Raw genomic sequence first — 13,145 nt, forward strand, 5'->3', positions numbered from 1 at the left:
GGATGAAGGAAAGTTTGTTGCAGACAGAGCGAGCGTTCCATAGAGCTCCTGTTAGAGCAACTAAGGGAGTGGGGATTGGTTGGATGGGTATGAGGTTAGAAGGGTTGCGACAGTTTGTGGAAGGTCGTGGATAGGAGGAAGAAGTAACTGTGGGGATATGGCGAGGAGGACCAGGATTTGGAGACACATCTCCAGCAGTGAGGAGGAGCAGAGAAAGTGTTAGCAGGTGGGAGCAAGAGAGAGCATGAGGTGGCTGTCTGTGTTTGGAGATCCAGGATTGAATGTTTAGGAATAATTTGGAGGAGGAGGTGAGATGAATGGGGAGGATGGAGGGAGAGATGAAGAGTTTCTTACTAGGTGTAGGGATTTGAGTGGTTACTAGAAAGTGGAGGACTACAGAGGAAAAAGTGAGAGCTAACAGAAACATAGTTAAAAGAGAGTAAGTGGTCAAAGTGTTGGTTACCTGACTCCTGCCCTGACTAATTGCCTCTGAAATAACTGCCACTTATCTCCGATGCCACTTTGCACTAGAAGACGTGTGCACACCCCAGCACAAGTGCACCCCTTACAGAGCTTCTAAATATATAGGGCACATTAAACTATCAGGTGAAGGGCATTGTGGGAGCTGCAAATGGCTAAATTAGCAGCTGGTCGTCTCACCAGGAGATGGCTGGGTGATCAAACACAGAGCTAGGACTCTAGTATCTGCAGTTTAGCACCTCTAAAAATCAGATAAGATCTATAGTGAGGAAGGGACAGACATATGTGGGTATTGAATGGAGTGGGACACATAAAGCAGAGAAGTTATGCAGAGCATGTACCAGTGAGGTGAATCAGCAAAGCAGAGCATTAGATTACAGCAGACACAGCAAGCAGAGAAGTTATGCAGAGCATGTACCAGTGAGGTTATTCCACTGCGACCTCCACCACTCTTCCAAGGGGCATTGATATTGTCTTTTTATTCCACTACGACCTCCGCCACTCTTCCAAAGGGCATTGATATTGTCTTTTATTCCACTGTCACCTCCACCACTGTTCTAAGGGTCATTAAAACCATCTTGTTAAGCTACTGTGACCTCCACGTCTCTTCCACAGGGCATTGTTATTGTCTTTTTATTCCACTGCGACCTCCACCACTCTGCCAAGGGGCATTAAAACTGTCTTGTTAAGCTACTGTGATGTCCATGTCTCTTCCACGCGGCATTGATGTTGTCTTTTTATTCCTCTGCGACCTCCACCACTCTTTCAAGTGGCATCGATAATGTCTATTTAATCCACTGCGACCTCCACCAATCTTCCAAGGGGCATTAAAACCGTCTTGTTAAGCTACTGTGACCTCCACGTCTCTTCCACAGGGCATTGTTTTTGTCTTTTTATTCCTCTGCGACCTCCACCACTCTGCCAAGGGGCATTAAAACCATCTTGTTAAGCTACTGTGACCTCCACGTCTCTTCCACAGGGTATTCTTATTGTCTTTCTGTTCCACTGTAACCTCCAACACTCTTCCAAGAGGCATTGATATTGTATTTTTATTTCACTCTAACCTCCACCACTCTTCCAAGGGGCATTGATATTGTCTTTCTATTCCACTGCGACCTCCACCACTCTTCCAAGGTTCATTGATATTGTCTTTTTAATCCACTGCGACCTCCACCACTCTTCCAAGGGGCATTAAAACAATCTTGTTAAGCTACTGTGATCTCCAAGTCTCTTCCAAGGGGCTCTAAAACCGTTTGGTTAAACCACTCTGTACTCCACAGCTCTTCCAAGGGGCATTGATATTGTCTTTTTATTTCACTGTAACTTCCACCACTCTTTCAAGGGGCATTGATATTGTATTTTTATTCCACTGTGACCTCCATCACTCTTCCAAGGGGAATTAAAACAGTCTTGTTAAGCTACTGTGAACTCCACGTCCCTTCCACGGGGCATTGATATTGTCTTTTTATTCCACTGCGACCTCCACCACTCTTCCAAGGGTCATTGATATTGTCTTTTTAATCCACTGCGAACTCCACCACTCTTCCAAGGGGCATTAAAACCGTCTTGTTATGCTACTGTGACGTCGACTTTTCTTCCAAGGGTCATTAAAACCATCTGGTTAAACCCCTCTGAACTCTACAGCTCTTCCAAGGAGCATTGGTATTGTCTTTTTATTCCACTCTAACCTTCACCACTCTTCCATGGGGCATTGATATTGTCTTTTTATTCCACTGCGACCTCCACCACTCTTCCAAGCGGCATTAAGACCATCTTGTTAAGCTACAGTGACCTCCACTACTCTTCCAAGGGGCATTGATATTGTCTTTTCATTCCACTGTGACCTCCACCACTTTTCTAAGGGCCATTTATATTGTCTTTTTAATCAACTGCGACCTCCACCACTCTTCCAAGGGCCATTAAAACCGTGTTGTTAAGCTACTTTGACCTCCATGTCAATTCCACAGGTCATTAAAACAGTCAATTTAAACCACTCTGAACTCCACAGCTCTTGCAAGGGGCATTGATATTGTCTTTTTATTCCAATGTAACCTCCAGCACTATTCCAAGGGCATTGATATTGTCTTTTTATTCCACTGCAACTTCAACCACTCTTCCAAGGGGCATTAAAACCGTCTTGTTAAGCTACTGTGACCTCCACGTCTCTTTCACGGGGCATTGATATTGTCTTTTTATTCCACTGTAACCTCCACCACTCTTCCAAGAGGCTTTGATATTGTCTTTTTATTCCGCTGGGACCTTCACCACTCTTCCAAGTGGCATTGATATTGTCTTTTTAATCCACTGCGACCTCCACCACTCTTCCAAGGGGCATTAAAACCGTATTGTTATGCTACCGTGACGTACACGTCATTTCCACGGGGCATTAAAACCGTCAATTTCAACCAGTCTGAACTCCACAGCTCTTACAAGAGGCATTGATATTGTCTTTTTATTCCACTCTAACCTACAGCACTCTTTCAAGGGGCATTGATATTGTCTCTTTATTCCACTACGACTTCCACCACTCTCCCAAGGTGGATTAAAAACATCTTGTTTAGATAATGTAACGTCCATGTCTATTCCACGGGGCATTGGTATTGTCTTTTTATTCCACTGTATCCTCCACCACTCTTCCAAGGGGTATTGATATTGTCTTTTTATTCCACCGTGACTTCCACCTCTCTTCTAAGGGGCATGGATATTGTCTTTTTAATCCACTGTAACGTCCACCATTCTTCCAAGGGGTATTGATAATGTCTTTTTAATGCACTGCGACCTCCACCACTCTTCCAAGGGGCATTAAAACCATCTGGATAAACCACTCTGAACTCCATAGCTCTTTCAAGAGGCATTGATATTGTCTTTTTATTTCACTGTAACCTCCACCACTCTTTCAAGGGGCATTGATATTGTCTTTTTATTCCACTGCGACCAACATCACTCTTCCAAGAGGCATTAAAACTGTCTTGTTAAGCTACTGTGACCTCCACGTGTCTTCCACGGGGCATTGATATTGTCTATTTAATCCACTGAGACCTCCACTACTTTTCCAAGGGGCATTAAAAACGTCTGGTTAAAACACTCTGAACTCCATAGCTCTTCCAAAGGGCATTGATATTGTCTTTTTATTCCACTGTAACGTCCACCATTCTTCCAAGGGGTATTGATAATGTCTTTTTAATGCACTGCGACCTCCACCACTCTTCCAATGGGCATTAAAACCATCTGGTTAAACCACTCTGATCTCCATAGCTCTTTCAAGAGTCATTGATATTGTCTTTTTATTTCACTGCAACCTCCAACCCTCTTTCAAGGGGCATTGATATTGTCTTTTATTCCACTGCGACCTCCACCACTCTTCCAAGAGGCATTAAAACTGTCTTGTTAAGCTTCTGTGACCTCCACGTGTCTTCCACGGGGCATTGATATTGTCTTTTCAATCCACTGTGACCGCCACCACTTTTCCAAGGGGCATTAAAACCGTCTTGTTAAACTACTGTGACCTCCACGTCTCTTCCAAGGGGCAATAAAACCATCTGGTTAAACCACGCTGAACTCCACAGCTCTTCCAAGGGGCATTAGTATTGTCTTTTTATTCCACTCTAACCTCCACCACTCTTCCAAGGGGCATTGACATTGTCTTTTTATTCCACTGCGACCTCCATCATTCTTCCAAGGGGCATTGATATTGTCTTTTTATTTCAATGCCACCTCCACCACTCTTGAAAGGGCCATTGATATTGTCTTTTTAATCCACTGCGACCTCCACCACTATTCCAAGGGGCATTAAAAACATCTTTTTAAGCTACTGTGACCTCCACGGCTCTTCCAATGGGCATTAAAACCATCTCGTTATACCACTCTGAACTCCACAGCTCTTCAAAGGTGCATTGGTATTGTCTTTTTATTCCACTCTAACCTCCACCACTCTTCTAAGGGGCATTGATATTGTATTTTTAATCCACTGTAACCTCCACCACTTTTCCTATGGGAATTGATATTGTCAAGTTTGCAGGTGGTGAGGTGTGATTTGGAGAGTAAAGAGGAGACTTGACCTTCTGTAATGGTGGAGAAGTGGGGTTTGGAGGAGGAGGGTTGAATAGATATGAGGAGGGGTTGTGTGGACTTTAGGCAAAAGTGTTGTCTGATGGTGTCAATCTTCTGTTTGAAGAATGAGGCAAAGTCGTCGGCTGAGATGAGAGAAGAGGGAGGAGGTGCTGGGGGATGAAGGAGAGAGATGAAAGTGTTAAATAGCTGTTTCGGGTTGTGAGATAGGGAGGATATGAGAGATGAGAAGTAGGTTTGTTTTGCTGTAGTGAGTGCGGACTTGAAATTAGTGAGGGATTGCTTGAATGCGATGAAGTGCTCGATGGAGTGAGACCTTTTCCATCTCCTCTCCGCAACCCTGCAGGCCCGGCGCAGTTCTTTAGTAAGTTTAGTGTGCCAGGGTTGCCTGTTGAATGTGCGAGATGTGGTGTGTATGAGAGGGGCGATCGAGTCTAGAGCTGCAGCTATTGTGGTGTTATTTGAAGCAGCAGCAACGTCTGCATCGTGTAAGGAATTTATGTCTGTAAGAGGGAGGAGGGATTCAGAGAGTGAGTGTAAGTCAAGGTGTTTGAGATTTCTGCGAGGGTATGCAAGTTTGTGGAGTGGGGATTGTTGCCCCGGGGAGGAGAGAGAAGAGAATGTAAGTAGGCTGTGATCAGAGAGAGGGAGAGGTGAGTTAGAGAGGTTAGATAGGGAACAGAGGCGGGTGAAGATGAGGTCCAGTGTGTGGCCATCTTTGTGGGTGGGTGTGGAAGACCATTGAGTGAGTCCGAAGGAGGAAGTGAGAGATATGAACTTAGAGACAGATGAATGGGAAGTGTTAATGGGGATGTTGAAGTCACCCATTAGGATAGTGGGGATGTCAGTTGAGAGGAAGTGAAGCAGCCAGGTGGTGAAGTGGTCTAAGAAGGTGGTGGCTTGCCCTGGGGGTCGGTAAACGTCGGCCAGTTGGAGGTTGGAGGGGGAATAGATGCGCACATAGTGCACCTCAAAAGAGGGGAGTGTAACGGAGGGTGGCAGTGTTTTTTGGGTGAAAGCGCAGTGCTCTGATAGGAGAAAACCTACGCCTCCGCCATGTTTGCCATTGGGGCGGGGGGTGTGGCAAAGGTGGAATCCGCTTTATGAAAGTGCAGCTGGGGAGGCTGTGTCAGAGGGGGTGAGCCAGGTTTCAGTGATGGCGAGGAAGGAAAGTTTGTTTGTAATGAAAAGATCGTGGATGAAGACAGAGCGAGCGTTCCATAGAGCTCCTGTTAGAGCAACTAAGGGAGTGGGGATTGGTTGGATGGGTATGAGGTTAGAATGATTGCGACAGTTTGTGGAAGGTCGTGGATAGGAGGAAGAAGTAACTGAGAGGATATGGCGAGGAGGACCAGGATTTGGAGAGATATCTCCAGCAGTGAGGAGGAGCAGAGAAAGTGTTAGCAGGTGGGAGCAAGAGAGAGCATGAGGTGGCTGTCTGTGTTTGGAGATCCAGGATTGAATGTTTAGGAATAATTTGGAGGAGGAGGTGAGATGAATGGGGAGGATGGAGGGAGAGATGAAGAGTTTCTTACTAGGTGTAGGGATTTGAAGGGTTACTAGAAAGTGGAGGACTATAGAGGAAAAAGTGAGAGCTAACAGAAACATAGTTAAAAGAGAGTAAGTGGTCAAAGTGTTGGTTACCTGACTCCTGCCCTGACTAACTGCCTCTGAAATAATTGCCACTTATCTCCGAAGCCACTTTGCACAAGAAGATGCGTGCACACCCCTTCACGCGTGCACCCCTTACAGAGCTTCTAAATATATAGGGCACATTAAACTATCAGGTGTAGGGCATTGTGGGAGCTGCAAATGGCTAAATTAACAGCGGGTCGTCTCACCAGGAGATGGCTGGGTGATCAAACACAGAGCTAGGACTCTAGTCTCTGCAGTTTAGCACCTCTAAAAATCAGATAAGATCTATAGTGGGGAAGGGACAGACATATGTGCCTATTGAATGGAGTGGGACAGATAAAGCAGAGAAGTTATGCAGAGCATGTACCAGTGAGGTGAATCAGCAAAGCAGTGCATTAGATTACAGCAGACACAGCAAGCAGAGAAGTTATGCAGAGCATGTACCAGTGAGGTGAATCAGCAAAGCAGAGCATTAGATTACAGCAGACACAGCAAGCAGAGAAATTATGCAGAGCATGTACCAGTGAAGTTATTCCACTGCGACCTCCACCACTCTTCCAAGGGGCATTGATATTGTCTTTTTATTCCACTGAGACCTCCGTCACTCTTCCAAAGGGCATTGATATTGTCTTTTATTCCACTGTAACCTCCACCACTGTTCTAAGGGGCATTAAAACCGTCTTGTTAAGCTACTGTGACCTCCACGTCTCTTCCACAGGGCATTTCAATTGTCTTTTTATTCCACTGCGACCTCCACCACTCTGCCAAGGGGCATTAAAACCGTCTTGTTAAGCTACTGTGATGTCCACGTCTCTTCCACGGGGCATTAATATTGTCTTTTTATTCCACTGTAACCTCCACCACTCTTCCAAGAGGCCTTGATATTGTCTTTTTATTCCACTGCAACCTCCACCACTCTTCCAAGGGGCATTGATATTGTCTTTTTATTCCACTGCGACCTCCACCACTCTTCCAAGGTTCATTGATATTGTCTTTTTAATCCACTGCGACCTCCACCACTCTTCCAAGGGGCATTAAAACCATCTTGTTAAGCTACTGTGACCTCCACGCCTCTTCCAAGGGGCACTAAAACCGTTTGGTTAAACCACTCTGTACTCCACAGCTCTTCCAAGGGGCATTGATATTGTCTTTTTATTTCACTGTAACTTCCACCACTCTTTCAAGAGGCATTGATATTGTATCTGTTTTCCACTGCGACCTCCACCACTCTTCCAAGGGGCTTTGATATTGTCTTTTTTATCCACTTCGACCTCCACCACTCTTCCAATGGGCATTTAAGCCATCTTGTTATGCTACGGTGACCTCCACGTCCCTTCCACGGTGCATTGATATTGTCTTTTTATTCCATTGCGACCTCCACCTCTCTTCCAAGGGGCATTAAAACCGTCTTGTTAAGCTACTGTGACCTACAAGTCTCTTCCAAGGGGCATTAAAACCGTCTGGTTAAACCGCTCTGAGCTCCACACCTCTTCCAAGGGGCATTGACAATGTCTTTTTATTCCATTGTAACCTTCTGCACTCTACCAAGTGCATTGATATTGTCTTTTTATTTCTCTGCGACGTCCACGACTCTTCCAAGGGGCATTAAAACCATCTTGTTAAGCTACTGTGACCTCCAAGTTTCTTCCACAGGGCATTGATATTGTCTTTTTATTCCACTGTAACCTCCTCCACTCTTCCAAGGGGCATTGATATTGTCTTTTTATTCCACTGCGACCTCCACCACTCTTCTAAGGGGCATTGATATTGTCTTTTAAATCCACAACGATCTCCACCACTCTTCCAAGGGGCATTAAAACAGTCTTGTTAAGCTACTGTGACCTCCTCGTCTCTTCCATGGGGCATTAAAACCATCTGGTTAAACACTCTGAACTCCACAGCTCTTACAAGAGGCATTGATATTGTCTTTTTATTCGACTATAACATCCACCACTCTTCCAAGCGGCATTGATATTGTCTTTTGATTCCACTGCGACCTCCACCACTCTTCTAAGGGGCATTTGTATTGTCTTTTTAATCCACTGCGACCTCCACCACACTTCCAAGGGGCATTAAAACTGTTTTGATAAGCCACTGTGACCTCCACGTCTCTTCCAAGGGGCATTAAAACCATCTGGTTAAACCACTCTGAACGCCACAGCTCTTCCAAGAGGCATTGATATTGTCTTTTTATTCGACTGTAACCTCCACCACTCTTCCAAGTGGCATTAAAACCGTCTTGTTAAACTACGGTTACCTCCACGTCTCTTCCAAGGGGCATTAAAACCGTCAATTTAAACAACTCTGAACTCCACAGCTCTTGTAAGATGCATTGATATTGTCTTTTTATTCCACTGTAACCTCCACCACTCTTCCAAGGGGCATTGATTTTGTCTTTTTAATCCACTGCGACCTCCATCACTCTTTGAAGAAGCATTAAAACCGTCTTGTTTAGATACTGTGACCTCCAGGTCTATTCAATGGTGCCTTAAAACCTTCTGGTTAAACCACTGTGAACTCCACAGCTCTTCCAAGAAGCATTGATATTGTCTTTTATTCCACTGTAACCTCCACCACTCTTCCAAGGGGCATTGATATTGTCTTTTTATTTTACTGCTACCTCCACCACTCTTCCAAGGGGCATTAATATTGTCTTTTATTCCACTGCGTCCTCCTCCACTCTTCCAAGGGTCATTGATATTGTCTTTTTATTCCACGGTAACCTCCACCACTCTTCCAAGGGGCATTGATATTGTCTTTTTATTCCACTGCGAGCTCCACCTCTCCTCCAAGGGGCATTAAAACCATCTTGTTAAGCTACTGTGACCTCCAAGTCTCTAACACGAGGCATTGATATTGTCTTTTTATTCCACTGCAACCTCCACATCTCTTCCAAGGGGAATTGATATTGTCTTTTTATTCCACTGCGACCTCCACCACTCTTCTAAGGGGCATTGAAATTGTCTTTTTAATCCACTGCGACCTCCACACTCTTCCAAGGGGCATTTAAACAGTCTTGATAAGCTACTGTGACCTCCACATCTCTTCCAAGGGGCATTAAACCGTCTGGTTAAACCACTCTGTACACCACAGCTCATCAAAGGGGCATTGATATTGTCTTTTTATTCCAATGTAACCTCCACCACTTTTCCTATGGGAATTGATATTGTCTTTTTATTATTATTATTATTATTATTATTATTATTATTATTATTTATTATTATTGCGCCATTTATTCCTTGGCGCTTTACATGTGATAGGGATATACATAACAAAAGCATTTACATAATCTTAACAAAACAAGTCAGCGACTGGTACAGGAGGAGCGAGGACCCTGCCCGTGAGGGCTCACATTCTTGAAGGGATGGGTGAGGATACATTAGGTGAGGGTAGAGCTGGTCGTGCAGCGGTGGTTACTGCAGGTTGTAGGCTTGTCGGAAGAGGTGGGTCTTCAGGTTTCTTTTGAAGGTTTCCACGGTCGGCGAGAGTCTGATGTGTTGGGGTAGAGAGTTCCAGAGTAGGGGGCATGCACGGGAGAAATCTTGTATACGATTGTGGGAGGAGGAGATAAGAGGGGAGTAGAGAAGGATATCTTGTGAGGATCGGAGGTTGCGTGCATGTAAGTACCGGGAGACTAGGTCACAGATGTATGGGGGAGACAGGTTGTGGATGGCTTTGTATGCCATGGTTAGAGTTTTGAACTGGATTCTCTGGGCAATGGGTGGCCAGTGAAGAGATTGACAGAGAGGAGAGGCTGGGGAATAGCTGGGGGAGAGGTGTATTAGTCGAGCAGCAGAGTTTAGGATATATTGGAGAGGTGCAAGAGTGTTGTAAGGGAAGCCACGGAGCAGGAGGTTGCAGGAGTTGAGGCGGGATATGATGAGGGCATGCACTAGTGTTTTTGCAGAGTCTTTGCTGAGGAATGCACGGATCCGGGAGATGTTTTTGAGTTGGAGTTGGCAGGAAGTGAAAAGGGCTTGGATATGTGGCTTGAAGGAGAGATCAGAGTCCAGGGTTACTCCAAGGCAGCGAGCTTGTGGGACTGGGGAGAGTGAACAGCCATTGACGTTGATGGCTAGGTCAGATGGGGGATGTGAATGAGAGGGTGGAAAGATGATGAACTCTATTTTATCCATGTTGAGTCTTAGAAATCTGTCAGAGTAAAAGGATGACATGGCGGACAGACAGTGTGGGATTTTGGTTAGTAGGGAGGAGATATCGGGTCCAGGCAGGTAGATCTGTGTGTCGTCAGCATAGAGGTGATACTGAAAACCGTGAGACTCTATTAGCTGTCCCAGGCCAAAGGTGTAGATGGAGAAGAGCAGAGGTCCTAGAACTGAACCTTGGGGGACACCGACAGATAGGGGGCGAGATGAGGAGGCGGTGCGTGAGTGGGAGACGCTGAATGTCCTGTCTGTTAAGTATGAGGAGAACCAAGATAGAGCCAAGTCCGTGATGCCAAGAGATGAGAGAATCTGGAGTAAGAAGGAATGGTCCACTGTGTCAAAGGCAGATGACAGGTCCAGAAGGAGGAGGATGGAGTAGTGTCGCTTGGATTTGGCATTTAGTAGGTCATTGGTGACTTTGGTCAGGTCAGTTTCAGTCGAGTGATGCGGTCGGAAACCAGATTGCAGCGGGTCGAAGAGGGAGCAGGAGGAGAGGTGGGAGAACAGTTCAAGGTGGACATGTTGTTCTAGTAGTTTTGAGGCAAAGGGGAGGAGTGATATGGGGTGGTAGCTAGTCAGAGAGGAAGGGTCAAGGGAGGGGCTTTTTGAGGATGGGTGTGATTGCGGCATGTTTGAAACATGAGGGGAAGACACCGGTTGTTAGTGACATATTGAAGAGGTGGGTTAGGGTTGGGATGAAGACTGTGGCAAGGTTAGTGATGAGGTGGGATGGGATTGGGTCAAGTTCGCAGGTGGTGAGGTGTGATTTGGAGAGTAAAGAGGAGACTTGACCTTCTGTAATGGTGGAGAAGTGGGGTTTGGAGGAGGAGGGTTGAATAGATATGGGGAGTGGTTGTGTGGACTTTAGGCAAAAGTTTTGTCTGATGGTGTCAATCTTCTGTTTGAAGAATTAGGCAAAGTCGTCGGCTGAGATGAGAGAAGAGGGAGGAGGTGCTGGGGGACGAAGGAGAGAGTTGAAAGTGTTAAATAGCTGTTTAGGGTTGTGAGATAGGGAGGATATGAGAGATAATAAGTAGGTTTGTTTTGCTGTAGTGAGTGCGAACTTGAAATTAGTGAGGGATTGCTTGAATGCGATGAAGTGCTCGATGGAGTGAGACCTTTTCCATGTCCGCTCTGCAACCCTGGAGGCCCGGCGCAGTTCTTTAGTAAGTTTAGTGTGCCTGGGTTGCCTGTTGAATGTGCGAGATGTGGTGTGTGTGAGAGGGGCGATCAAGTCTAGAGCTGCAGCTATTGTGGTGTTATATGAAGCAGCAGCAATGTCTGCATCGTGTAAGGAGTTTATGTCTGTAAGAGGGAGGAGGGATTCAGAGAGTGAGTGTAAGTCAAGGTGTTTGAGATTTCTGCGAGGGTATGCAAGTTTGTGGAGTGGGGATTGTTGCCCCGGGGAGGAGAGAGAAGAGAATGTAAGTAGGCTGTGATCAGAGAGAGGGAGAGGTGAGTTAGAGAGGTTAGATAGGGAACAGAGGTGGGTGAAGATGAGGTCCAGTGTGTGGCCATCTTTGTGGGTGGGTGTGGAAGACCATTGAGTGAGTCCGAAGGAGGACGTGAGAGATAGGAACTTAGAGACAGACGAGTGGGAAGTGTTAATGGGGATGTTGAAGTCACCCATTATGATAGTGGGGATGTCAGTGGAGAGGAAGTGAAGCAGCCAGGTGGTGAAGTGGTCTAAGAAGGTGGTGGCTTGCCCTGGGGGTCGGTAAACGACGGCCAGTTGGAGGTTGGAGGGGAAATAGATGTGCACACAGTGCACCTCAAAAGAGGGGAGTGTAACGGAGGGTGGCAGTGGGATTTGGGTGAAAGCGCAGTGTTCTGATAGGAGAAAACCTACGACTCCGCCATGTTTGCAGTTGGGGCAGGGGGTGTGGGGAAGGTGGAATCCGCCATATGAAAGTGCAGCTGGGGAGGCTGTGTCAGAGGGGGTGAGCCAGGTTTCAGTGATGGCGAGGAAGGAAAGTTTGTTTGTAATGAAAAGATCGTGGATGAAGGAAAGTTTGTTGTAGACAGAGCGAGCGCTCCATAGTGCTCCTGTTAGAGCAACTAAGGGAGTGGTTGGATGGGTATGAGGTTAGAAGGGTTGCAACACTTTTGTGGAAGGCCGTGGATAGGAGGAAGAAGTAACTGTGCGGATATTGCGAGGAGTATCAGGATTTGGAGAGATATCTCCAGCAGTGAGGAGAAGCAGAGAAAGTTTTAGCAGGTGGGAGCAAGAGAGAGCATGAGGTGGCTGTCTGTGTTTGGAGATCCAGGATTGAATGTTTAGGAATAATTTGGAGGAGGAGGTGAGATGAATGGGGAGGATGGAGGGAGAGATGAAGAGTTTCTTACTAGGTGTAGGGATTTGAGGGGTTACTAGAAAGTGGAGGACTATAGAGGAAAAAGTGAGAGCTAACAGAAACATAGTTAAAAGAGAGTAAGTGGTCAAAGTGTTGGTTACCTGACTCCTGCCTTGACTAACTGCCTCTGAAATAATTGCCACTTATCTCCGAAGCCACTTTGCACAAGAAGATGCGTGCACACCCCTTCACGCGTGCACCCCTTACAGAGCTTCTAAATATATAGGGCACATTAAACTATCAGGTGAAGGGCATAGTGGGAGCTGCATATGGCTAAATTAGCAGCGGGTTGTCTCACCAGGAGATGGCTGGGTGATCAATCACAGAGCTAGGACTCTAGTCTCTGCAGTTTAGCACCTCTAAAAATCAGATAAGATCTATAGTGGGGAAGGGACGGACATATGTGGGTATTGAATGGAGTGGCACAGATAAAGCAGAGAAG

This window comes from Phyllobates terribilis, unplaced genomic scaffold, assembly GCF_046119375.1.
Source record: "Phyllobates terribilis strain yellow unplaced genomic scaffold, ASM4611937v1 Scaffold_15__1_contigs__length_34870131, whole genome shotgun sequence".
Lineage (NCBI taxonomy): Eukaryota > Metazoa > Chordata > Amphibia > Anura > Dendrobatidae > Phyllobates > Phyllobates terribilis.